This window comes from Sminthopsis crassicaudata, chromosome 3 (genome assembly GCF_048593235.1).
Source record: "Sminthopsis crassicaudata isolate SCR6 chromosome 3, ASM4859323v1, whole genome shotgun sequence".
Taxonomy (NCBI): Eukaryota; Metazoa; Chordata; class Mammalia; order Dasyuromorphia; family Dasyuridae; genus Sminthopsis; species Sminthopsis crassicaudata.
The window spans coordinates 336,297,889-336,324,184 of record NC_133619.1 but is presented as its reverse complement, the minus strand read 5'-3'; the positions used below and the strand labels follow the sequence as shown (position 1 = coordinate 336,324,184).

The following is a 26,296-nucleotide window of genomic DNA, read 5'->3' as shown; positions in this document are numbered from 1 at the left end:
TGAACTCCTTAATAGAACATTTAAAACAAACAAAAAAGCTTAGTATAGAACCCTGATTTTCAAAGAGCTTGAAACCTAGTTAGGGGGATACAACACAAATGAAACAATTAGCTTGAAAAATGTATTAGAAGTTCAGAGAAGATAAAGAGCAGTGTGGACTATAGTGATTAGAGAAAACTTTTTGGAAAAGATGTTAATTGTGAAATGGGTAGGACATAAAGGCCTGATTTTAATACAATGACAAGATTGCTAACAACTGGATTAGATTTCTAGGTTTAGCTGTGAGATTATAGCTTACTCAGTGAATATCCCATATTAGACACTTAAGAGAAAGGACTACTTGATAGAACCTCTAGTACTTAATACAACTTAGAATCAAAGCTCCTTGTCACATGCCAAGTATTTCTAGATGTTCTCTCGTTTTATTATAGGTTGTCCCAGAAGACTTTCTTTGTTCAAGAAATGGTTTTTTTGACCAATAATCAGTCCCTGCCTGCTAAAATTCAATAATGGTCCAGTGATATAACACTTTAGTTCCTGATCAATATTGCCTCCAAATAAAAGATAATCAAGCCCAACTGGTATAATGACATTGAACTTTTCTTGTTTTGTTGGCTATTTTTGCTGAAACTGCCTGGGTAATTTTGTGAAAATTAGTTTTGGAATCTAAATCTGTCTTTTTGGTTTGGTTTTGTTTGTTTTTAAGAAACTTTCCAAGATTCCCCTAGGCTACTAGTTACAAAGACTTTTCTTACTTTCAGTAGTAGAGAGAGTTTATTTTTCCAGGAGTTTCCTTTATCATAGGCCCACTTATTCTCCATCTTCCCCCTCCCCCCCCATTAAATTGATCTGCGAAAAGATAGAAACTGATAAAGGCATCTCCCTATGTTCCTTTTTTTTTCCATATTTTCCCCATATTTTGCACTTTGTCTCTTAGAAGCACTTATCATGTTAGGTGTTCACCTCCTTTATCACCTAAAGTGTTAAAAAGGACTAAGTTTATAAAGTTGAACACAAATAGAAAAGTATTCCTGTCAACTGTTGGGAAGACATTCTCTGGTTTGTCCTGTTCCTTAAGTAGTGAAGTGGTTTGTTTGTTTGTTTGTTTGTTTTTAATGTTTTTATCAACTATATATATAAAAGCCTTAGCATTCCCCAACAGAGGAATGGCTTTTCAATGCTAAAGGTATTAATTGAGTTTTTAACAAATGAATGTGTTAACCTACTGTCCCTACAGGATTTTTTGCCTTTTCAGCAATAACTTTGTCTATCCCATGAGACAGTACTGCTGATAACATAACTTGCTGTCAAGTACAGTTTCAAGATAAATATGATGATTTTGAAGGTCTTATGCCATTGAATTCATATTTATTGATTATGAGAGTTTATGATATTTACTAAGTGACACTTTCCTTGAAATATGCTGTTTTTTTCTCTGTTGTCAATTTAAAAAAAAAAAAAAAACAACATTCCTTGAAATTTGATTGTTGCATTGAGTTGTGTTTAAGGGAATTCATTTTCTAAAACTTAGTATCTGACGTATGTCACTTTTGGAGAAGTAGATAGGAAAATCTTTTTCCAGAAACAAATCAGAGGTGAGTGTCCTCCCTGTGCTTCTTGTTGGGTATTTTTTTGCCCTGTAGAATTCTATTGGCCTCAGAAGGGAGAAGTAGATACTATAATTGCTACGTTACTAAAAGCCTATAAAATAAGCAGACTAGCATTTCCCTCCTAACTCACTTGTCAAAATCTTTGCTTATTCTTTCTTTACTTGTAGGAGGGAGATACTCTGAAACTTGTGTGATATGTTTCACGGAATGCCATTGCAGTGCCTGGCTCACTTAGTCAAAGTGATAGCTATTATAATTTGTGATTCAGGCTTTTTTTTTTTTTTTTGGCCAAATGATACTGTTTGAAGTGAAATTGAATTAATGACGATCTACTTTAGTCAGAAATTTATCATACCTGGGAACTAATGGTAAAATTTAAAATAATAGAAGAAACATCTATGGTAATCTTGCCTATGCAATATAGGTTAATGTATTAATTTATGAATATTACAGCTTGCTGTGTTGAATTTGGGCCATAGCTAAAAGCAGCAATTAGTCACTTCTACAAAAATACTATTGCAAAAAAATAATTCTTGCTAAACTCCACCTAAAAATTGGTATCCTTGTGGAGGACTCAGTCTTTTAAAAAGTAGAACAAAATATGAATGTTAATTGATTTTTAAAAAGAAAAAAGTTTATTGAACTATTTTTCCTTGCCACATTTAACTAATGCTAAGTAAAAATGAAGTTATCTCAGATGGTAATTTGCACATAAAGGGATTCAATATTTAGTGAATATGATCGACTTCGCAATTCAAATATCTGTGTGGTCTTGAAATAGAATTCTCCTAATGGTAAAATTCTTTCTTTGCTTTCTGACAGTCTCCCATTGGGCAGGGGATCTAGTAGGAACTTTGAGGAGATAGATGTGATTTGTTATTTTTATTCCTTCGTGCATATTTTCATATTGGAAGTGTCTGGTGTGAGTTATTGAGGATTTGTGCTTTGAGTGGCATCGGAATCTAAATTCTTCTGGGGTACCTTGCTGTCAGAGTGTGACAAGATCAGACAAATGCCTTTCTCACAATTTTTAAAATGGAAAACTGTCAGTTCAATAAATAGGTATGGCTCAAAACATGAATAGATGTGTCATCTTAATCTGTGTTTTCTTAACTGCTCTTTGACTTTTTTGAGTTTCCCATAGGTTAACTCCACATATAGTGAATTTTATACCACCAAAGAATTTCTTTATATTTTGGTTATCAAAACGAGAATGATTTGTGCCCTTTATTTTTTTTATTTTTTTTTATGTGAATAACAAGTTTGTGATATGATCTGTTTAATCCTTTGGAGTCTTAAATCTCCTTATTTTCCCATATTGGTACATAGGTTTAGGAAAACGTAAAATACTTGCTGGGAAACAAGTTTTAATACATTTTCATAATTTTTTGTTGGTTCCTTTTCCTTTAAGTATATACTACTGGATAATCAGTTAAATTTAACAGTTCTAAAAGCTATGAGTGTGAGGAACAAGGAGCTTGACAACTTAGTTCCTTAAAGGACTTTTTCTAGAGCTAACTGCTTACCCTTTGACTCTTGCAAAATATTGACTATAGTCATTTTTTTTTTAGTCATACAAAGAAATTGTCATAAATATGTGTAAGTTGCATAGAAAAGTCATTGCTAATGAACACTTTGTGTTCAGTTGAGTCATCTGGGATGTAAAATTCTAGCATGCTTTTTACCAGTTTTTAATTTATTTTCATGTTTTTTATTTCCTCTGTCCTACCTTCCATGTTATTCTGACACAATCAAGAAATGGAAATTTTCAACAATTTGATTTTTTAAAAAATAATAAAACCAAGATGAACATTTAATTGAGAAATTACTAACAAAATTTAGAATTTTCTTAGGAAGTTGTAAATTCCATTATTCTAACAAAGGGACTAGTGTTACCAATAGTATTACCAACATTGTTCTTTTAAGGAGAGGCTTCTGGATTTGATTCCTAGGTTAAACCCTGTCATATTGTTAAACCCAACCTGTTAGCAGACTAAAGAAAGTAGTTTCATAAAAGTATTTTTAACATGTCCTATGTGCTAAGATGAACATTTGATTTTTCTGGGCCTTTTATCCCATGGTGCTAAGTGGTATTATTCCTTTTTGTGGCTATTCCTAGTGCTATAAAGTTATGGGACTAGTGAATGAAGGGCACTGAAAGAATGTTAGTGTCATTTTGTCAAAACAAAAGAACTTCCTATGTTTCTAGTAAGTGGTTTTTAAGATACTGAGAAGGTACAAGAATGTACCAGGAAATCTAAATGAGGCAGAAAAGGATGACATTGGTTAAAACTTTAACTGTTCACTAAAATTCAATTCATAGTTCCAGTTGTGCATTTAAGCCCACAGAACTTTTAGATTATTGGATGTTTGCTTATATCTATAAATAATTTCTAAATTAGGCTCTCTTTCCAGTTGGTGGTGATCTAGCTTTGGCCATACCAAATTGTGAATATTCCTACTATGTTGTACCCAGTTGCTTTATACTGATATTGCAACTTGAAGCTGGGGGGTTGGGGGAGGGATGGGAAAGTCTTTTTTAGACATCAGCTCACTGTGCTGAGAGAGGGACCAAACTCAAGGACACCTGATCTATAAACACAACTGCTGCATTTTTTTTTTATAAATACATGTAAATGTCCTGTTGTAATATTTGATCTTGGAAATAAAAACAAAAACTGTTTTCAGTATTCTTGTATTTTGTTTTTGTGGAATAAAAATTCTCAATTTTTTTCATTAATTCAATTTTAAATTGAATTGCATCAAAGGCATGGAGCTTCTGAATTAGTACATACTATTGTAATACTATTTTTGAGTACCCTCAACATTGGACTGTTCCACAAAATTTACATCTACTTTGTATGTATCCTCAAAGCTGATGGTGAGTGGGAATCTTAGAAGCCATATGTTTGGAACAGCTAGTTGTCACAGTGGATAGAGCACTACCCCTGAAGTCAGGAGGACCTGAGTTCAAATATGCTCTCAGACTATTAACACTTTGGTGTGTGATCCTGGGCAAAAAAAAAAAAAAAAAAGTCACATGGCCCCAGCTTTTTCTATTTACAGAAGACCTATATATGTCAAGTGACTTGCTTAAGGTCATACATATTTTCTGTTTCTCAAAATATTAGAATACGTAATTTTCAAAATGAGTAACATCTACTAGTGTGTCCATTATTCAACTTTAAAAGTCTTTTTAAAGTTCTTCCAAGAGTTCTTTGTGCTGGGATCCATTTGACCTTTGTCATTAAAAAAAAAAAAGAATGGCTTTTTTTAGTTCCATTATCCTCCTTTGAAAATGAATCCAGATCGCTGGGTTCTTTCTCCCTTGCTTACTCATTTTTATTTTTGTTTTTAGCAGCTACTAGTGCAATCAATTTGTAGCCCATGGAGAATGATGCTCCAAGTCTCCTAAACTACTTAAATGTTATTTTCTGAAAGAGATCTATCTCAGGGCCCAACTGGCTCTCTTCTCTCTTCTGAAGCCACCCCAGCCAGAGTGCCCCACAGATGATCTTGCTCCCTAAGGTCCCTCAGATGGCTGCAAACCACAGCTATCCTCTGCCCTGAACCTGTAACCAAGAAATTTGCCCTCCTGTAAGGACCCCAGACAATTAAATCCCCTTCCCTCATTCTGAGGCTCACTTGCTGTGTGCTAGTTTTCCATGCAGCCACAGCCCAGGACGTGTCTGGTCAGTTCTGCTGTGGACAGTGGAAGATCCCTCAATTACTTCTCCCCCATCTACACTGCAAAATGAAAGTTTCTGAGGCTGCCTCTCTACCTAACTGCCCCAGGGCTTATTTGTTGGTTCTGCAGAGTTTGCACTTAACTCTGGCTTAAACTTCTGCTCCCTTAGGTTGGATCTTTCCTGGGGTCTTCTCTGTCTTAGAAAGAGTACTGTTTTGCTCCAAGTTTATTTCTACTGCTCTGATGTGATGTTCTGTCTTTTTGTGTGGAGAGAAATTGGAGAGCCAAAAGTTTTCTTACTCCACTATCTTCTCAAGAATCTCCTCTCCACCCTGTCCATTCTCAAATGTGTTTTACTTCTGACTTTTACCTCTCCCAATCTGCCCCTCTCTTCTATCAGCTCTTTTCCCTTTCTCTTAACTCCTTCTGCCCTCATTTCCTATATGTTAAGCTTATGAGTGTGTATGTTTTTCCAAATTCTTTGAACCAATTCTGATGAGACGAATTCCACCGAACTTTCTTCCCTTCCACTAGAAAGTCTTTGTTGGGCTTTTTTATGTCAGATAATTTATCCCATTCTGCCTTTCCCTTTCTCCTTCCTATGCATTCTACTGTCTCATCTCTTAATTTTTTTTTTTTTTTTTAGATAGTCATCCCATCATATACAGTTCACAATTGTGCTTCCTATGTTCTAATGAGAACGTTTTTAGGAGTTTGAGAATTATATTTTCTCATAGAAATGTAAATAGTTTATAACTATTGAATCTCTTGTGCTTTCTCTTTCCTATATACCTTTTTACTCTTCTTTTGAGTCTTGTATTTGAAAGTCAAAATTTCTATTCAGCTCTGATCATTTCATAAGGAATGCTTAAAAGTTCTCTTATTTCTTTGAATGGCCATTTTTCCCCTGAAGAATTATACTCACTTTTGCTGGATAGGTGTTAGAATCCTATCTCCTTTGCCTTTTGGAATATATCTTTTAATGTAAAAGCTGCTAAGTCTTGTGTTATCCTTGTGATTCCATGAAACTTTAATTATTTCTAACTACTTATAATATTTTCTCCTTGAACTGGGAGTTTTAAAATTTGACTAATTTTTTTTTTTTTTTTTTTTGCCATATTTCTGAGAATTTTCACTTGGGGGTCTCTTTCAGGAGGTGATCAGTGGATTTGTTCATTTTCTATTTTATGCTCTGTTTCTAGAATATCAGGGCTGTTTTCCTTGATAATTTCTTGAAAGATAATGTCTAGGCTCTTGTTTTGATCATGGCTTTTGGGTAGTCCAAAAATTCTTAAATTATATCATCTCCTGGATGTATTTTCTAGGTCAGTTGTTTTTTCAATGAGATATTTCACATTTTCTTTTTTTTCTTCATTCTTTTGATTTTGAAAGTTATTAGCTTTCACTTGCCTGATTTGATTTTTAAGGAATTATTTTCTTCATTGAGCTTTTGTACCTCCTTTTGCATTTGACCAATTCTACTTTTTAAGGAGTTATTTTCAGTGAATTTTTTTTTGTGTGTATATATACATTCATTTATACGTATGTGTATTTATATATATACATACATATACATGTACACATAAATTTTCTTAAGGCATTCTTTTTATTTTGTTTTTTGGAGGGGCCTCTTGTCATTTGGTCTATTCTGTTTTTTAAGATGTTATTTTCTTCAGTATTTTTTAAATACCTCTTTTATCTAGCTGTTGACTTTTTTTCATGATTTTCTTATATCACTCGTTTCTCTTCTCAATTTTTCTTCTACCTCTCTTACTTGATTTTAGAATACCTTTTCAGCTCTTCCATGGCTTGGTGCCAATTCATACTTTTCTTTGAGGTTTGGATGTAGAAATTTTGACTTTGTTGCCGCCTTCTGATAATGTGTTTTTATCTTCCCTGGTACCACAGTAATTTCCTACAGTCAGAATCTTTTTCTACTGTTTGCTCCTTTTCTGTCTTATAGCTTGACTTTTTTTTTTTTTAATTTTTTATTTTATTTTATAATTATAACATTTTTTGACAGTACATATGCATGGGTAATTTTTTATAACCTTATCCCTTGCACTTACTTCTATTCAGATTTTTTCCCTTCCTCCCCCCAACCCCCTCCCCCAGATGGCAAGCAGTCTTATATATGTTAAATATATTACAGTATAATTTAGATACAATATATGTGTGTAGAACCGAATTTTTTGTTGCACAGGAAGAATTGGATTCTGAAGGTAAAAATAACAGTTTACATTCATTTCCCAGTGTTCCTTTTCTGGATGTAGCTGGTTCTGTCCATCATTAATCAATTGGAATTGGATTAGCTCTTCTCTATGTTGAAGAAATCCACTTCCATCAGCATACATCCTCGTACAGTATCATTGTTGAAGTGTATAATGATCTTCTGGTTCTGCTCGTTTCACTCAGCATCAGTTGATGTAAGTCTCTCCAAGCCTCTCTGTATTTCTCCTGTTGGTCATTTCTTATAGAACAATAATATTCCATAACATTCATATACCATAGTTTACCCAACCATTCTCCAATTGATGGACATCCATTCATCTTCCAGCTTCTAGCCACTATGAAAAGGGCTGCCACAAACATTTTGGCACATACAGGTCCCTTTCCCTTCTCTAGTAGTTCCTTGGGGTATAAGCCCAGTAGTAGTATGGCTGGGTCAAAGGGTATGCACATTTTGATAACTTTTTGGGCATAATTCCAGATTGCTCTCCAGAATGGTTGGATTCTTTCACAACTCCACCAACAATGCATCAGTGTCCCAGTTTTCCCACAGCCCCTCCAACATTCATCGTTATTTGTTCCTGTCATCTTAGCCAATCTGACAGGTGTGTAATGATACCTCAGAGTTGTCTTAATTTGCATTTCTCTGATCAGTAGTGATTTGGAACACTTTCATATGAGTGGAAATAGTTTTAATTTCATCATCTGAAAATTGTCGGTTCATATCCTTTGACCATTTATCAATTGGAGAATGGCTTGATTTCTTATAAATTAAAGTCAATTCTCTGTATATTTTGGAAATGAGGCCTTTATCAGAACCTTTAACTGTAAAAATTTTTTCCCAATTTGTTACTTCCCTTCTAATCTTGTTTGCATTAGTTTTGTTTGTGCAGAAACTTTTTAATTTGGTGTAATCAAAATGTTCTATTTTGTGATCAATAATGGTCTCTAGTTCTCCCTTGGACACAAACTCCTTCCTCCTCCACAAGTCTGATATAGCTTGACTTTTAACTAAAGTAAGGCTCTTGTTTCCAGAGTGGAAGGGGCACTGTCCCATACTGACACGGCAACTGTTTTCAGAGGTAGTTCTGGGGCCTAGAAGTTTTCAGCTTTCAAGGTAGTATGAACTAAGGAAAGATGTGTTGACTACTCTCCTGTACTGTGCACTGATCTGTGAGGGACCACAGCACTTTTTCCCATCCTGGAACTGTGAGCAGGGACCCCACTCTCCTGAGGCTGAAAGCTCTGGTATAGTAACACTTCTCACCCTGGGATAGAGACCCAGGACTGGGACCCAGATTCAAGTATGAACAGTGCAACATGGTTTTGGCTCCTGGGCCAGCAAAGGGACTCCTGCAATCTCCTTGTGACCAGGAGCTGGATTCCATGCTGTCTGTGGACTCAGAGGTCCAGAACCATCTCTGATTCAGTCACCCCCAGGACCTTGGTTTGCCAGGGTTTGCTTTGCAATGGATGGTACTCTGCTGTCACTTGGATGTAACAGATTTTTCCTGTTGAACCCTGTAAGTGGTCTTGGACTGGAAAATTATTTCACTACATCTTTTTGTGGGTTCTGCTACTCAGTTTGTTTTGAGGCATTAATAAAGTATTTGGAGGGATTTGAGGGAGAGTTCAGGCAGAGTGCCTGCCTTTTCTCTGCCACTTTGGCCATATTTGCAATAATTTTTAATATTGGTTGCTGTTTTATTTTCTTTTTAAAGCTTTGGTTCCAGAATTGGTACTTGTTTGAGTCAAGACCAGCCACTCCTGCTACACTTTGAGATAGAATGATCAGTCCTGCTTTGTTTTTTATCTGGGTCTCCTTCCTTTTTATGCTGACTTCTGCTTCTTAGGGTTAATCTCCCTATATCTTTTGAAGTTCAGAGAACTGCAGAACTCTCTCTGAAATCTCAGGAAAGGATGCTCAGGGAAAGGATGCAAAGTCCTTGTTCTGGAGCTGTTTTAAGGGTAGTACTCTGTTCTTGTGGCATCTGGATGCTGCCTTATAAATGACCTCTGTTCCTGGTCCAGATCTGGTTGCACTGATACTTGCAATTCATTTTCCCACAGCTCTTAGAGTTTGGACTGACTTCGGACTACCTTTTATCGCATTCTAGGGTTGAGGAAATTACTGTTGTTTGTCATTGAATTTATTTGAAATTTTTTTAAAAATATTTTTCTACAATTACATATAAAATAATTTAACATTTTTAAAAATTTTGATTTCCAGATTTCCTCCCTTTATCTTCTTACTTTCTATTAAGAAAATAAGCAATTTGATATAGATTACATAAGTACATATAGTTATGCAAAATATATTTCCTATTAGTCATGTTGTGAAAGAAAACAGACCAAAAAAAAAAAAGTAAAAAAAGTTTGTTTTTATCTGCATTAAATTTCTTTTTTAAAAAAATTATTTTCAGATCTGAGTTCTCCACACTTACCTCCCTCAATTGAGAAAGCAAGAAAAATAACATTTAAAGTGAATAATTAATCATCATAAATTCTCTCATTGGCCATCTTAATTTTATTTTTATCCTTATTTCATTTGCTGTGAATTTCAGGGTTTTCTTGGAACAGGTATGTAGAAGTTGGGTGGTCTAGCTACAATTCGGATAACCATCTTTTCCATAAGTTCATCATTTTCCTATATGCTTTAGTAGCACTCTTTCATTGGGTGGAAGTTGGTAGTTAAAGGGTAAAAGAATGTAAACCAAACCCCAGATATAATTTGCAATAGTTTTCCATTAATGAAAAGAGAGAGAGGGTGGGAAGACTTCCTCTTCAAAGTCTAGATTAGATATATAGCTATTTTACATTTCCTCTTTTTTCCTCTATAAGGGAATGATTCCCCATCTCCCACACCCAATCAGCTGGTATTGAAATTTCAAATGCTTCATAAGGGTACTGACTAACCTGTTCCCCTATTTGGGAATGAGCTGAGTCAGTTGTCTATTTTGAGTGACTTCCTCATCTTTTCTTTTAACCCTCTGACCAATCAAGTTCATTTTCTTAACTCTATCTTGTACCAAACGCTTCCTACACACCTACACACAGAATCATCACCAACCATCCTGCATATATCTTATTTTCTCCTCATTCAAGATCCCTTTTTTTCTAAGAAGTTTTTTTGTTGTTGATACAGTAAAGCTACTTTATTACAGTCAAATGCTTCCTTTGTGAATAGCTATCCTGTGAAATCCCACTATTCTATTTGACAATTTTTCTTTCAAAGATTAAATTCTAATTGTTGATTAAGCTTGGTCCCTTTCTTTTTCTCCTCATAGCATTAAGCCAGTCAAAAGTTATTCTTCCAATATAGGCTTTTTTGATGGTTTACTCTACTTTTTCAGAAAATTACAGTAAGTAGTATCTAGATGGCATAATATTCTAGGACCTTGCCAAATAAAACAATAGTATGATCTATTTAAAAAAAAAAGTTTTCCTGGTTTCTTTGGATGATGGCTCTTTTTTGTTTTCTTAATAGTATTTTATTTTTCTAAATACATATAGTTTTCAATATTCTTTTTAAAGATTTTGAGTTCCATATTTTTTTTTCTTCCCTTTCCCTTTCCCAAGACAGCAAGCAGTCCATAATCTTTTAAAATATATTACCATATTTGTCATGTGCAAGAAAAATCATACAAAAAGGGGGGGGGGAACCATGAGAAAGAAGAAGCAAATAAATAAGCAAAAAAGATGAAATTGAAATTACTATGCCTTTATCCATATTCAATCTCCACAGTTCTCTCTCTGGATGTAGAAGGCATTTCTTATTGGAATTAGGGGCAGCTAGATGGCACAGTGCATAGAGTACCACTTTGGAGTTAGGAGAACCAAACTTTTCAGAACTGTCTTAGATCGCTGCTTTGCTGAATATCACTAAGTCTATCATAGTTATCTGGATGGTAGCTTTTGTAAAGATAGGTTTGCAATAATAATCAACTCTCAGAAAAGTGAAGAGCCAATGCAACTCTCCTAGCAAATCCAAATACTAAAAGTAGGAATGTGTTTTCCTAACAGGGATTTATTTTTACTTAGAATGTTCTGAGTATTAGAACTGGAAGGAAACTTAAAAATAATCCTATCCAACCCTCCTCGTCCTCCCCCCCCCCCAATTTCAGATGCAGAAATAAATGTAGAGAAGTTGAATTTGATCAAAGTCACTCAGTTATTGGCAGAACCAGGACTTTCAATTTAATGCACTTTCCAATACCAGTTGCCTCACCAATCCTCTGGCTGGCCCTACTCCAAAGTTCCTTAGAAAGGTGTATCTGCCCTTGTGTTCTTATACCTCACAATTACAATTTTAGATGGACAAAAGAACTTGGGTTTTTTTAAGTAATCGGTTAAGACAATATATTTCATACTTACTCATGCTAGGCCTTGGAGAGGTTACAGAGATGAGTAAGACAGTCCCAGACCTAAAGAAGTCTAGTAGGAGAGTTAATATGTAGATGGTCTCCTCTCCCCGCCCTCCTCCCTCCTCCTCCTCCACCCCTTCCCCCCCCCCCCCCCCCCCCGCCAAAAAAAAAAAAAAAAAAAAGGTATAAAGTGATATGGGAAGGAGAGATCATTTTTGCAGGATCTGGGGGAAAGTATTTGGGCTGGACTTTGAAGAATGGGTAAGATTTTGACAGACTTTAGGAAGGGGCTAGGAGGGGAGAGAGAACAAACTTTTAAAGACAAAATATGTAAAATTAACACAGTAACATGAATATGAAGATAGGAGAGGAAAGTATTTATTCTGGGGAGCAATCAACCAATCAATAACATTTAAGTGCCTACTCTGTGACAAGCACTTTGCTAGACACTTAAGGCATTGGGAATATAAAAGCAAAAATGAAATAACCTCAATTGCCTCACACACACACACACAAAAAAAGGGAATGAATAGATAGATAAATATATAGTTGTATGACTCTGGGAAAGTCACCGATTGCTTTGCCAAAAAATAAATAAAATAGTTCCTGCTCTTAAAGAATTTTAATTTTTTTTACTAAATCTGTTTTATTGTGTACTTATAGTGAGGTATCAGTGGAGTTAAATTCAGTGACACTGTGGTACTTTGGAAAAAGCAATGAGACTAAAGGGACCAATTTCCTAATCTCTAATCACTAATTTGTATAATTTTGGATAAGTTACTTCCTCTGTGTAAGCCTCAATTTCCTTATCCAAAAAAAAAAAAAAAAAAAAAAACCAAGAGTTGAACTAGATCTGTCAAGTACCCTTTCAACTCGACAATCTGAAACTATGAGATTGACCAAGGCAGTTTTCATTGTAAAAGCAGATGAGTCTGCTTAAGCAGTACAATGAAAAAAGCCCTGCCAAGGTGCTGCGGGATCCTGAGCAAGTCACTCAGGCTTTACCTCCATTTCCTCAGCTATAAAATGGGGAGTAATAATAGTACCTGCAGGGGCAGCTTGATGGTGCACTGGATAAAGTATCAGCCCTAAAAATCAGGAGGATCTGAGTTCAAATGGGACCTCATTCATTTAATATTTACTAGCTGTGTGATCCTGAGCAAGTCACTTAACCCCAGATACCTTACCCTAAATAATAATAATAATAGTACCTGCCTCCCATGATTATTGAAAATCTTTGTAATATTTGTTAAGTGCTTAGCATAATGCTTGGTTTAATCCATTCTATTTTAGTCATTATTTTAAAAGAAAAATTATCTGGGAAGGGACAGGATTTTATTTAAAACAAAAATAATTATCCTTCAAAATAAACTTGGGCACTCTAAGAAATAAATTTGCTAAAAGGTTATTAACTATTTTATTCTTCAGCCTGAAACAAATAGATGAAATCTTTGTAAAAATTCTTTGTGGTTTTAACCTATATTGGATTAACTGCAGACTATACAGTAAGGCAAAGGAAGAGCTGGGAATGTCCTGAGAACCTGAGGAGATTGTGAAATAGGGGGAGATGGGAGGGCTTGCCCTAGAGGACCCACTTCCTACTGACTCATCTTGCTCCTTCGCAAAGCCATTGCATGTTCTTTCCTTTTTTTGAAGTCACATGGAGAAAGGAGGGGGAGATGGGACAGAAAAGAGGCAACCACTTAGAGATTCCTCAGATAGAGACCATGTAGGGCAGAGGGAAAGGAGAGGTATATGCTGAGCAATGTATATATGTAGACACACACACACACACACACAATGCACTCAGTGTATTTTTCTTAGCTCCTACACAAGAAGCAAATAACCCTTGTGAGGCTCGACTGGGACTACGACAGAAGCAGCTCCTTCGAGGAAGAGAAAACAGTTTAATGTCACTCCTGTTCTTTACTTGGCACAGATAGGAAGAAAAGAATCCCAGGTGCTGTGAGTAGCCATTGATTTTGCTATTTCAGTACCAGGGCATCTACTCACTCTGCTGTCATTCTTTTTGAGTTGTTCTTAATTTTTCAACCGCTTGGCACCCTGCCTGGTAAATAGTACACTTTTAAATGTTTAAAAATTGCTTTTTGAATTAGTGGGTCAGTCAACTTTTTATCTATGTTCTATATTAAGATAATAAGAACTAATTATAGAGTATAACTCTTGATTTTGGAAATTTTACCTTATATTAGGGACACATTACCTATCTCTGTCAAATCCCTTACTGGCATCTACATTTCTTTCTTTCTTTTTTTTCCTTTTCCTTTTTTCCTTTCTTTTTTTCCGTTTTCCCCTTCCCCCACTCTTTCTCCCATTTTTTCCTTCCCTCCTTTCCCCCCTTTTTCCTCCTTTTCCTTCTTTTCCCTTTTTCTCACTCTTTCCCCTTTTCCTCCTTTCCCTTCTTTTTCCTTTGTCTCCCCTTCCCCCTTTTTTCTTTTCCCTATAGAGTGGGAGAATGAGAGGTAGTAGCAACCAAATATTACTCCTTCTGTCAGTGTATAGGCAAGGCAAGAAAGGAGGAGAAATTCATAAACTTTGTTTCTTGTCAGAGTTCCTCAAGTTAAGTCAAGTGGGGAAGATAAGAGGGACACTAAAACCACAGGGTAAATTCAGATCTCATTCATCTATCCTGCACTTCCCAGCTTCTTAAACTGTGGTTTGCAACTCCATATGGGGTCTTGTAATTGAATGTGGGGATGACAAAATCACTATTTATTTTCAGCACATGTTTGATTTGCATACCTATTTTATATATGCCTGGGGTCATTTAAAAATTTCTTAGGCAAAAAGGGGTTGTGAATGAAAAAAAGTTTAAGAAGCCCTGCTCTACCTGACTGTGAAGGGGCTACATTCAAGTTTTGGAAGGTCTCCTTTATCTTTATAAAAGGGCTTCTATAAACATTTTTGCACATGTGGGTCCCTTTCCCTGCTTTAAGATCTCTTTGGGATACAGGCCTAATAGAGACACAAGTTGATAACTTTTGGGGCATAGTTTCAAATTGCTCTCCAAAATGGTTTGTTCCATTCATAGTCCACCAACAATATATTGGTATCCTTGTTTTCCCACATCCCTTCCAATATTCATCATTATCTTTTCTGTCATTTTAGCCAAACTGAGAGGTGTGTGGTGGTTCCTCAGTTGTCTTAATTTGCATTTCCCTAATCAATAGTGATTTAGAGAATTTTTTCATATGACTAGAAATGGTTATAATTTCCTTATCTGAAAATTGTTCATATCTTTTGATCATTTGTCATTTGGAGGATGGCTTATATTCTTATAAATTTGAGTCAATTATCTCTATATTTTAGAAATTTGCCTATGTTCATAAAATTTTAGTTCCCTGCTAAGACATTTTGCTGTTAAGTTTTGAACAATTAGTCTTCTGAAAAAAAAAATTAGGTATAACATATGGGATCTATCTCCTGACAGAGGTGATGAATTCAAGATATAGAACAAGACATGATTTTGGACATGGACAACATGGAAATGTTTTGATTGATGATGTTTGTTTTTCTTTTTCTTCTAAATGGGAAATTTAACAGTTTAACCAATTAACTATGAAGAGTGGTGAGAGGGAGAGAAAAATAAAGGCTTTCCAATTTTTAAAAAAAGGTAAAATATTATACTTTTAAGTGAGCTCTGGATCTTAAAAGGACAATTCTGGTCAGTCCTTGAAGGTTGTTGATTCCAGACTCCACCATTCCAGAATTTGAAGATAAGATCAGCCAATAGTCTCTGAAATGGAAATTCAACACAAAATCTATGAATCTAGCTATAGGATCCCCCACCTACCTCAGACCCATATTTAAATGTGTTGCTAGCAAGTCTAAGAACCTTCTTAAATCTTAATAATGGACATCTGACACCCACCTGAAAAGGAACACATCAATTGTAAGGTTTTATCAAATTATTTATTTATAGCATTCCTTTTTTCTTTATTTTAAATTCTTGAGATCCAAATTCCCTTCCACACTCCCCCACATATTGAGAAGGCAAGCAATATGATATTATTTATAATGTGATTTTAGTAGACCAAATGATATGGTCTAGGAAAGCAATTTCTAATCACCAAATGATGAGACTGTTGTAGGCACCAAATGTTGGGGTTTGGTTATGTCAAGGATTCACAATGGCTATTCTCTTTGACAAAAGTAGATTCATTTAGGAGAAGAGGTTACAGACAAAATGAAGAAATGTAATAAACAACAGGAATGGTAAATATGAATTAGAGTTGACAGAGCATATAGTTAGTAAGGAAAGGAGTTTTTGATAATTTTTGGAAAAGTTTTCTAGTGGAAATTCACAATTTTCCAGGAATACCCCATGAAATTGGAGTATGCCCTTAGTTGGAAGGCTAAATAACAAAAGAGATTTAGCAACCTAAAAGTTAGTTAGTTTTAAAAGAAAAACACCATAAGATATGGTGGAAGGTTGAGAGAGAGACTATGAGGCGGAGGGCCATGGTGGGTTATAACCCCAAGAGGGATTCATCAAAGATGGTGTGAGCCTTAGACATATTTATCTGGGAAATTTAACTTCAGGGCTTTGACATAACTCGGGTTTATGACCAGACATAGCAAGATGGGGATACCCAGATCTCCACAGAGGGTGGGACCTTGAGGCTAAACTGATCTAAACTGCCTTTCCAACCTGTCCCAGGGATCTCATCAATTCCAGTCTGCCAACTTCATCCAGTTATTGAGGTCCTTATAAAATTGTACATGTGAAATCATGGAACATCCATTTAAAAGGTAGCTAAATAGATTTCTACCATATATTGGATTACTTGCCATTTAGGGGAGGGGGAAGGGAAGGAAAAACTGGAACACAAGGTTTTGTAAGGGTTAATGTTGAAAGCTTATCCATGCATATGTTTTGAAAATAAAAAGCTTTAATTAAAAAAAAAAAGTAGCTAAAATAGTGTACAATGATCTGCAGTGAATGACATCTATTCTCAGCAATATAATGATCTAAGACAATTCCTCTTGGCTTTCTAGATTTTGTTCATATATCAGCTCAAATCCACTTTACATAGTAGGTTTTTCCCAGACATTGCTACTACTGTACCTTCCATTTACATTGTATATATCTGACATGAATCTACTTTTTTTCAAATGTGGTCTCCTTCATTAAAAGGTGAACTCTCCAAGGGCAAATAATATATTTTGCCTTTCTTTGTATCCCCATCACTTAGCACAGTGCCTGGCATATAGTAGGTGCTTAATAAATGCTTGTTGATTGAAATAAGGTTGGTCAGCCTTTGTTGTTTTCTCCTCTTTCTATTCCCTGGAGAATAGCTGATAAATTGTTTGTCCTTTGTTCTCTTTTTTTTTTTTTTTTTTTGAGGCTGGGGTTAAGTGACTTGCCCAGGGTCACACAGCTAGGAAGTGCTAAGTGTCTGAGACCAGAGTTGAACTCGGGTCCTCCTGAATTCAGGGTTGGTGCTCTATCCACTACGCCACCAAGCTGCTCCCCTGTCCTTTGTTCTTGAAGAGGCCCATGACAGGAGGGAGGTAATGACCTGATATACAAGTGAATTGGATTTAAGGGAGGAGGTCTGTGCAAGGTCACCTGCCTCACTTTTCCCTCCCGAGCCACCTGGGTCCAGTGGCCAGATAGAGATCAAGATGATGGAGGTGGCCCTGAGTGTAGTGAGGTGCAGTTTAGCCTTTTTAAGCTAAGGTCTTTAACAGATCTCAGTTTGACTGAGGTAATACTGATTAGTGATTAAGGCTAGGTAAGAAATGAGGCAGAGAATAGTTTCTTTTACCTATAAACAAAAAAAAAAAAAAAATCAATCTAGGAGGGTAAGACCTTTTGTGTTTCTGGCCAAAACAGAAATAATTGCTATTTCAGTTACTCTGAGTCAATTAGGGACCAAATGGACTTGACCTAGAACCTATTGTTGGTCAGTCAATGACAGCTGGAGTAATTTGGATTATATGGCTTGGTCCCTAGCCTATACACCCCAAGATATCATGGTCCCTTTCCAAAATGAAGGGCAAACAACAATCTCTGAGCAGGAGTAGAAGCTGCCCTGCTAGGAACCAACTGGAACTTGTCAATTGGTCAACACATCAAATAAATACCAATTTAATGGAATACTGAAAAAAGGAGAACTGGGAAAAAAAAAAAAAAGAATTTGTCACATGTCTTTAACATTTTCCTGGGAAATAGTGAGTGACCAGACAAATTTAGAAAAATTCTGGCATCCAGTACAAGGAAACATGGGCAGTCAGAGTATTGTTGGAAATTGATAAGTCGTGCTATATTTCTTACCCCTTTCCCCTTCCCTCAAATTGTACATACCCTGTGGGGGCCAACAGTAGAAGGGACTGCTCCAACCTGTAAATAATTTTTAAAAAATCAATCAATAAACATTTAATAAGTGCCTTCTATGTTTCAGGTACTATTCTAAGTACAAAGGGTACAAAAAGAGGCAAAAGACATTTTCTAGTTTCTGCCTTTCGGGAGTTTATAATCCCACCATCCCAAGCCAATGTAAAACCTGGTAGGTTTTTTAGTGGGGGTCATTCTAGGTATAGCTTGAGTAGATTGAAAGTAATCTGAAAGACAAGGCACCTGCAGCCTCTTAAATCCACCTTTTATTCTGGCTCATTCATTGTCAGCTTCACTGAAGAGGGTTTTAAGAATCTCTAAGAGTATCCAACCCCTAATTAGACATCTGCAACAGAAGGTGTCTGAAGGGAAAAGATCTAATCTTTACCCTAGGGGCTCACCGCCTAGTTCTGGTTTACTAAAAGTGAAGACTGACCCAAAAAGCCGAGAGCCTATCTTATCTCTTATCTGGCTGAGTGTCTAGCCCCAGTAACCTAGATTCTACTAGACTGAAGTCAAGAAGCCTGAGGTAACCCTGAAAAAATAAGCCTAGGAGATAGGAGTAGGGAATGATGCCCATCAAGATAGTGTGCCCAGTGGGGGCAGCTAGGTGGCTCCGTGGATAGAGCACCAGCCTTGAATTCAGGAGGACCCAAGTTCAAATCTGCTCTCAGACACAACACTTCCTAGTTGTGTGACCCTGGGCAAGTCACTTAACCCCAGCCTCAGGGGGAAAAAAAAAAAAAAAAAAAAAAGATAGCGTGCCCAGTAATGGCCATCAGAGACTAACAAGACTAGCAGATACAAGTGGAAGTGACCCAGCAGAAATGCTGGAACCCACAGAAAAGGGGTCATGAAGAGTCAGATGCAACTGAAAAAATGCCTAAACAACAGACATTCTGGTGGCCACTTCTCCCTCAGCACAAAGGGTACTTAAGCTAACTGCAGCACTCAAGATTCCCAACTTCCAGGAGCAGGAATTACAGTGTGTCCCACCATCCCAGGCCATTTCTCACCTTTTTTGCCTTCCCTGTAGCATTTGACCCTCTACTCCTGGATACTTTCTTCTCCCTCAGTTTTAGAGGGAGTATCAGTATCAGTTTTAGAGATACAGACATCTCCTACCAGTCTGCCAGCGCCTTCTCAGCCTATTTGCTGGATTATCATAGGTGTCCTGATTACTAACCTCCAGACTTGTGCTGGACCCTTCTCTATTTTCTGTCAGTGATCTCATCAGCTCCCATGATCATCTCTGAATATAACTGTCAGATCTATAGAAATCCAAACAGATTTTTTAAATACTATTTTATTTTACCAAATACATGCAAAGATGAATAGTGAAAAATATTCACCTTTGCAAAACTTTGTGTTCCAAATTTCCTTCCTCTCCCTCTCCCCAGCATATCAAGCAATCTGATATAGATTAAACATGTGCAATTCTTCTAAACATATTTACATATTCATCATCCTGTGCAAAAAATAAAATAAAATAAAATAAAATCAGTCAGCCTTTGCCAGGCATGAATAGAAAGGCTGAATTCCTTAGTGGCAAGGTCTGACAGAGAAGTAAAGTTTCTAGTAGAGAGATCCTGACAAAGAGGTATAAAGTCTCATTAGGGAAATAGGTGAGGGAGATAAAGAGAGGTAATGCAGAAAGAGAATATTCCAGCAGGCAGAGTTTGCTACTATGCCAAGAATGATGGCATGTTAGGTCCTCTCGGAGGAGTGAGTTTAAAGTTGGCTCTTTTTATAATAGAAGCCTTTGGTGATAAACCGAGGCCTGCTTCTGATGCTGGGTTTCAGCTTGAGCAGGAATTGAATAGAAAGTTTTAGAGTTGAATACATATTTCTCCAATTCAATGGGTTTAGAATCTCCAACTTCAGATTCAGCTAGCCCCATCTAGATAACAGAATGATGCTGTTTGTCCTGAGGCCAGAGGCCAGAATTCAAGGAGACTTTTTCCTTCAAGGATTTTTAGAGAGTTTCTCTACTCCCTTGCCAATTTAGAGAGGCCTGGAGAGACCTACATGAACTGATGCTAAGTGAAGTGAGTAGAAACTCATGAGGTAACAGGGAACCAAATAATTGAGGTAAATACCTAATAATGAGGTATATACCTCAATAGGATTAAGTGAGGTCTAGTGACAGGACTGGGGTACAGGGAATCAAATGGAGCTCCCCTGCAACCCCTTAGGATTTGGCGCAAGAATACAAAGTTAAATCAGATCTAGTGGCTGCAAGAGTCCCCTGTAAATGAATTTACAGGTTCGAAAACCTAGATGGGTAAAAACAAGATTTATTGCAAGGTTTGGAAGCAAGGTTAAAGTCTGGTTAGTAAAAGGCATTAATTAGATAGAGGAAGATATCCGCAGAAAGCAGTGGGACAGAGAGTCTCTAATGCAAAGCATCTTGGCTGGCATCTTTCAACTCTCTGACAAAAGATGATTCTACCTTTGCTGTTTTTATCTGCTTGAAGAAGCATATGGGCAGCTCAGGTTGATTTCTGGAAGGCCAGATTTTTGGTGAGCTTTTCAGATAAGGAAGAAACTGTTTTGGGAAAACTTGAGCAGATAGTTGGGGTTGGGTTATCTGAGCAGATCATTAGAACGGGGGCTAAAAACCCAAGCCAGCTCAGATCCGGTGGGGACTGGATACAAGCCCAAACTGGCTCAGATACAGATCTTGTAAATCAAAGGTCAGTCCCAAAGGAAGTTGTAGAACAAGGAATCTTAAAGGGGACTATGCTCGCATCAGAACCAAGAGAACACTGCACACAGCAACAAGATTGTTATTATTAACTTTGAACGACTTGGCTCTTTTTTAACAGCAAGATGATTCAGACTAAATTCAATGGTCTTATGATGAAGAGAGCCCTCTGCACCCAGATAGAGGATTTGGGGAACTGAGTGTGGATCACAACATAGGATTTTCACCTCTCTTGTTGTTTGCTTGCTTTTGTTTCCTCATTTTTTTTCCTTTTTGATCTGATTTGCTATCTGGGGGGGAAGGGAGGGAGGAAAAATTTGGAACAAAAGGTTTTGCAAGAGTGAATGTTGAAAACTATCTTTGCACGTATTTTGAAAATAAAAAGCTTTATTAAAAAAAAAAAAAAGTCCTTCAGAGTAGTTGTGGATGATTGTACTACTGAGAACAGCAAAGTCATTTACAGTTGGTCACCCCAGGACATTGCTATTATTTTGTACATGGTACATTTCACTTTGTTTGAGTTCATAGAGGACTTTCCAAGTTTTTTTGTCTTTTTTTTTTCTTCCTGAGAGCATCCTGCAGCAATATTCCCTCACAAACCTATCATCATTGCTAACATTTAAATAGGACTTCAAGGTTTTCAGGGTACTTTTCATTTGTTGTGCAAAGCCGGAAAAACTGAGGCAAGATAGACATTAGAGAATTTTTAATATTTGATTTGAAAGGGAGAGATTTTCTGGGACCAAAAGGATCCATGGTTTGGTCCCAGGGCTGAATGAAACTATTGTCTCCAAGTATCCAGCAGCTAATGTGTGTCTCCCATGAAATATGTATACACATGGCTCCAAGCTACCAGGATAAACAGAGGCAGGGGGCAGTCAGAGCACTGAGAGCGGGAACAGACCATCAATCCAGTTCTGATAGGGTGGGGGGAGGCACCGGACATTCTGAAGATTTAGTAGGAGTTAAGAGCCAGGAAGTCTGAACTCCCCCTTATCTTGAGTTTAAAAACATTTACAATTTATAACCTTAGAGTAACTAGCCCTAAATTATATCAGTCCTAATGATCAGGAGGGGGGTTGCAACCAGAGAAATTAAGGCAGAACAATTCAAGAAACTGAGGTAGAGCAATTCAGGGAAACTGAGTCAGGACAATAAAAGGGAACTGTGGCACAACAGTTGCAGCCTGCAGACAAGGTTTATTTAATTGTAAACCACAATACTGAAAGGTAGACACTATTATTATGATTAACGGACAAAACAATCTTACTAAAGTATGGAGCATGTCGTTCCCCCTCCAAAGATAAATATGAAAATTAAAATCAACCTTCAATATTGCCTTTAGAATAACATGCAAACTCCTTGGTTTGGTATTTAAAAACCTCACAACTTGGATCCAGTCTACATTTTCAGGCTTATTTTTTATGATTTCCTTTCATTAATTCTATGTTCCAAACTGCTTCCCTTTTCTTGTACTAAGCAATCTATCTTCCACCTTTTCATGTGCTGTCTCCTATGCTTAAAATGCACTCCTTCAGTGTGTCAGGCAAGGCAAACCACCCCTACCACCTCCCTGAAGACGCTGATGGAGAGAGCCTTGGCCCCTGAGCCTTAGACCTTAGCCAGTTCTAAATGGAGGACCCTGAACCCAAAAAGCCTTAGGAATAACAGTAGCAGCCAAAGAATGGATCCTGCTTCCATCCTTGTCCTTCTCCAGCCATCATCTCTGGAATATTTGACTTGGCAATTCCTTGCATCAGAATATAATACAATTTTAATTAGGGGAAATGATACTTTTTATTTTTTATCTTTTTAATAATAGCTTTTTATTTTTCAAAATACATCCAAAAATAGTTTTCAATATTCATCTTTAGAAAACTTTGTGTTCCATATTTTTCTCCCATCCTTCCTCCTTCCCTTTCCCCTCTACTAGACAGCAAGTAATCCAATATAGGTTAAACATATGCAATTCATCTAAACATATTTCTACATTTTATCAAGTTGCACAAGAAAAATCAGATCAAAAAGGGAAAAAATGAGAGAAAAAAACAAGCAAGCAAACAACAACAACAAAAAGGTTCAAACACTATGATCTGATCCACCTTCAGTCCCCACAGTTCTCTATCTGGGTGCAGATGGCTCTCTTCATTACAAGATCATTGGAATTGGCCTGAATTATTATTGAAAAGACATTTTTTCAAAAAGAGTCATTAATATCTATTTTGCTACTGTACCCTGAGGATTATGGGACTTGTCAATCTGACTTTCCACTGAAATCTCTTTTATGAATTGTCTTCTCTATTAGAATGTGGACTCCTGGAGAGCAGGGACTGTCTGACATGATATTTGCATTCCCAGTGAATAGCATATGCTTTGCATATAATGTATTAATTAATTAATGCTTTTTCATTTATTCACTCATTCATTATTCATTGTGTATATATTTGCCTAGTTACATGTCATATCTCCCCACAGAGAATAAGAACAAGGTCTGTTTGTTTCTATCTCAATATACCCAACGATTACCACAATGCCTTGATCATATTTAATAAATGGTTGGACTGAAAAAAAATATAAAAAGAAGGATGTATGGGCATTTAGGACACAACTTTACTCAAGACCAGTCTTATTGGGGCTATTAAACTTTTTTTTTTTATTGATGTGAAATGTTTTAAATGCAATGATAGTTAAAAAAAACCCAACAACAACAACATATAAACCAAAATTACTTATTCTAACCAAATTGGATTTTCATCAGTATTGATTCAAAATTGGAAAAATATGTAACATGGATTATATTAAAAACAAAATAAAAACTCCTAAAGCCCATGATTATATTTAGAGGTACAGAATAGTCTTTGGCAAAATACAAAACATTTATTTTAAAAATACTTTAAAAGTATAGGCATATAAGGTAATTTTAAAAATAATAGCTTTTTATTTTTCAAAATACATGCAAAGATAGTTTTAAACATTCACCCTTGCAAAGTGTTCCAAGTTTTCCACTCCCTCTCCACTAGATAGTTTAAAGCAATTTTTCTAAACATATTTACACATTTATCATGCTGCACAAGAAAAATTAGATCAACAGCAGCATGATTTTAGAGAGGCCTCGGGAGACTTAACATGAACTGACGTTAAGTGAAATGAGTAGAACCATGAGGTCTTTATACACAGCAACAGCAAGGTTATACAATGATCAATTCTGATGGATGTGGCTCTTTCCAACAATGAGATGATTCAGATCAGTTCCAATGATCTTGTGATGAAGAAAGCCATCTCCACAGAGAGAGGACTATGGGAACCGAGTGAGGATCACAATGTAGCATTTTCACTCTTTTTTTTTTGTTGTTGTTTGCTTGCATTTTGTTTTCTCAGTTTTTTCCCTTCTTGATCCGATTTTCCTTGTGCAGCAAGATAATTGTATAAATGTATATATATAAACACATATATTGGATTTAACATATATTTTAACATATTTAATATGTATTGGATTACCTGCCTAGATGGCAGGAGAAGGGGTGGGAGGGAAGGAGGGGAAAACTTAGAACACAAAGTTTTGCAAGGGTCAATGTTGAAAAATTACCCATGCATATGTTTTATAAATAAAAAGCTTTAATAAAAAATATTTCTCATCTAAAAAAAAAAAAGTCAGATCAAAATCATTCCAAAAGGGAAAATATGAGAAAGAAAAAAAAAACAAGCAAATAACAATAACAACAAAAATTAAAATACTATGCTGTGATCCTCAGCCTATTAAAAAGGCTGCCACAAACATTTTTGCACATGTGGGTCCCTTTCCCTCCTTTAAAATCTCTTGGTCTTATCCCTTAGGCTTTTTGGTTTCAAGCCCCTAACCAGCCTGAAAGAGTTGATATCTTTGCCATATCTAAACTAGACACAATAATTACTCCTTCCTAACAATTCCCTTGCTTCTAAACATGGTGATTTTAGGCAGTCTTTTCCCTAATTATCTTAATGATTTGATATCCTATGATAAAAAGCTTCATAAATCCTAAATTCTATGTAAATGTAAACTATCTGGATAACATACTATGAAGGCTAAGTGCACACAACAAAATTCAGTGCTGAAATCACACACAAGTTATACCCAAATTGTTCTGATGGCTAGGTTACATGGTAGATGGAAGTCCTCTGGGCTGAAGTAAAGAACTGAGTTCAAATTTTGTCTCCACCATTTGCTACCTATGTGACCCTGGGCAAGTCACTTAATCCTGTCTGCCTCAGTTTCTTCACCTGTAAAATGACTTGGAGAAGGAGATAATGTTTTATTGAACATCCAGTAGTTGCTTAATAAGTGTTTATTTCCTTCCTTTCTACAGGACAGCTCCCCAGGCTTCTTTACCATGACAATCTTTGCTGGTCAACCTAGTTTTCTTTCTTTCTTTTTTTTTTTTAACTTTGTTTTTTCTGGAACGAAAGTAGGTATTTACAAAAATGATAGTAATATAAAAATAAATGCATACATAAAACATCTTAAAAGATAAAGATTGGTTAGAGAGCCAACTAGAAGGTATTCTTGTTTCATGGTTTTCCTGTTTTCACTTTGTAACTTCTAGAATCAGTATTAAAATCTAGAATCAATATTATTTTTTTAACTGCAAAGTACAATTTCTTGCTTCTTTCCTTTCAATGTCCCACTCCACTATGTGGGGAAAAAGATATTCAAAAATATATGCCTAAATCTGTCCCCTAAGTATGTTAACTCTAAGGAGATAAGTAATGGTTTCACCATCAATTTGCATTTTAATCTTTATCACATCAGAGAACTAGTGACAAATAAGGTTTTGCAAGGGTGAATGTTGAAAACTACATTTGCATATATTTTTAAAATAAATAACTAGGCAAAAAAAAATAAAATTTTGTTCTCTTGGGATTTAGAACCATTATTTATAGCAGTCATTTCCCTGATTCCAAGCTCACTGGAATCTTTCCTGCAAAAAAGCCCTCTCTGAAGCCTTTGAATTGATCAACAGTTACTGGGTCTATTGTTACAGCTTAGCTGGCACTGATATCAAAAAGTATTTAATTTCTCCTACAGCAACATCACAGTAACACCTTGTCCTTCTCCCCTTCCCCTCTCAGACATTTGTAGTTTCCTGACAAAGGTGCATTTTTTGAAGAAAGTTCTCTGGAACATGGTGATCTCTGTAGGTGAACAAGATTTTTATTTTTAATTTAATTTTTTTAATTGTTAGAAATCTATTTTCTATCCCTCTTTTTTTCCCCTCACACAGTGGAGTGGAACATTGAAAGGGGGAAAAATTTAATTGAAAAAAATTGAAGAAAGTGTTCTTTTAATCAAGGAAAATAATA

The 26,296-nt window shown here is 36.1% G+C and overlaps 2 protein-coding genes across 2 annotated transcripts in view; one reads left to right on the top strand and one right to left on the bottom strand.

The window, feature by feature from the left end:
- The window catches only part of LOC141561646 (uncharacterized), a 612,565-nt gene that overhangs the window by 536,812 nt on the left and 49,457 nt on the right, over positions 1-26,296 (bottom strand). The window lies entirely within an intron of this gene.
- Positions 12,759-26,296, top strand: part of TM4SF19 (transmembrane 4 L six family member 19) — a 36,090-nt gene continuing 22,552 nt past the window's right edge. Inside the window, exon 1 of the mRNA XM_074301548.1 lies at positions 12,759-13,851. The gene's annotated coding sequence lies outside the window, so the exon portion shown is untranslated. The remainder of the gene's footprint in view (positions 13,852-26,296) is intronic.